The sequence below is a fragment of the Ochotona princeps genome, chromosome 22, assembly GCF_030435755.1.
Source record: "Ochotona princeps isolate mOchPri1 chromosome 22, mOchPri1.hap1, whole genome shotgun sequence".
Classification (NCBI taxonomy): domain Eukaryota; kingdom Metazoa; phylum Chordata; class Mammalia; order Lagomorpha; family Ochotonidae; genus Ochotona; species Ochotona princeps.
Window position 1 is genome coordinate 39,742,189 of NC_080853.1, and position 1,992 is coordinate 39,744,180.

At 50.1% G+C, this 1,992-nt stretch overlaps 1 pseudogene; it reads right to left on the minus strand.

The window, feature by feature from the left end:
* Positions 1–330: 330 nt before the first annotated feature.
* LOC131483045 (mitochondrial import receptor subunit TOM40 homolog) lies at positions 331–1,354 on the minus strand (annotated as a pseudogene).
* Between the last annotated feature and the right edge of the window lie 638 nt (positions 1,355–1,992).

The window sequence follows — 1,992 nt, forward strand, 5'->3', positions numbered from 1 at the left end:
ACCACTAAGCTTAAAATAGGCTTATAAGACAGAATGTGCAGAAGGGCCTTCCTCTAAATTCCATGCTCACCTGTGTCTGCTATCACTGGTATTACCACTGAGAACTCCAAAAGTGTCCAGGAAGATGAGTAGTCACAGCGGTTGCCTCCAGAATCCCCTCTGGGATCCCAGGCCCACTGGACATACTGCCCCATGGTGAGACTACCGACACAGCTCTCATTTGCACAGTCCCCTCTTAAGCAGCCAGCCTGGGCCAAGGACCCCTCCTGGCCAGGGCCTCTGACCCCAGGAGGGTGGGAAGATAGTGGGCAGATGTGGGGTCCTGGGCGCTCAGTCAGCGGTGAGGCCAAAACCGCACTGCAACTTGTTCTTGTGGTGTTTCAGGAAGGCGCTGAGGGCCAGCATCAGGGGCAGTGGCGGGAGCTTCTTCTGCGTGGCACCCACAATCCAGTTGCTGTCCACAGAGCCTTGGAAGAGCAGGCCTTGGGCAGGTCCAGCTGGTATCTGAAGGAGACACTGGTTTCCTGCAGCCGTGTGCTGGCCTCAAACTCCACGCCCACCTGCAGCAGCTCACTACCTTTGTGGTATTATGTTGCGTGCATGCCTGTCTGGCCCAGTGTGACTGTTGTCAACCATTTAGTCAGTGTGTATTTGCCGGTCAGGGAAATGATGGTGCCCTCCTCCCCAAGCTGCTGGTGGTAAACCAGTTCTCCACTCAGGGCCAAGCTCGGCGTGATGCTCTGCAGGTAGTGGGCCACGGGGATTCCTGAGCCCACCAACACATCAGCGTTATCCAAGGTCACGGCTGCAGTGGAGTCAGACCCCCAGTGTTCCCTGTCTAATTGCCAATTAAGAAACTTGGGCTGCTGGATGGCCAATTCACAAACTTGGGTCTGAATGGCTAACTTGAACCTGAGTCTGGGGCCCAGCTGATGGATGACCTGAGCGTTGAGGCTGCCACTGTTGTCCATGTCCCCCACCAGCATGGGGAATGCCTCCGTGGGGCTCAGCTGCTTCGTCCCCACATACCTGACCCTAAAGTGGTAGTTGGACTCCCTAATTGTGCTGAGAGCAACTGTGTGATTGACCTGGAAGTGCTTACTCTAACCTTTGTTGACTGTGAGCTTGACCCCTTCCATCTGAATTGGAAACAGCTCCTTGCACTTCCGGTGATACTCCACTGACATGCGGGGTTTAGGCAGGCAGCTGAAGGACCCGTCGTCCTCAGCCCCCGAGTAGCGAGCTAGCAGTCAACACATTGCCCATGGTGACCTGCGAGCGGTGAGAGCAGACATCAGGGCTCACCTGTCGGCCCCGTGCACACTGGCGGCTCAGCGCTCACCCCGTGCGCCATATTATACAGAGTCTTTAGAAGTTTAACAAAATACCATATGTCAATTTTCGGGACATGTACATTGGGCTAAATGTAAAGAGTAGCTTTATGAGTGTAGGCAGGAAGTTCATTAATTTCCTCTTCATGTTCGTTAGTTGTACATCCACCCACACACCGATTTAACCATCCAGTGTATTCTCTATCTTCTTTGGAAATGTGCAGTTTTGAAAACAAAATCTATAATCAGGGTTTTAACTTTAAATCACAACCTAGGGTCCTGGCACAATAGCCTAGCAGCTAATGTCCTTGCCTTGAATGCGCCAGGATCTCATATTGGCATTGGTTCTTTTAATTTTTCTTTACATTTTATTATTATTATTATTATCATTTTATGATACAGTTCCATATTCCCTTATCCCCTCCCTAATTCCCGCCCCCCCATCTGGTTCCTCTATATCATTACTAACAAACAGTGCTTCCTATAGAGTCATATGTCCATCATTGCAGGCATGGACAATGGCAGACAGTCCAGATTCCTATTGTCCATGTGTAGCTGAAGAAATGAAAATCAAGAACCTTCTTGAAGAAAATAATGCCACTGCATGGTCTATGAGTCATTGAATGATTTAATCAGAAGAAAGTGTTTTGAAGAGATGAAA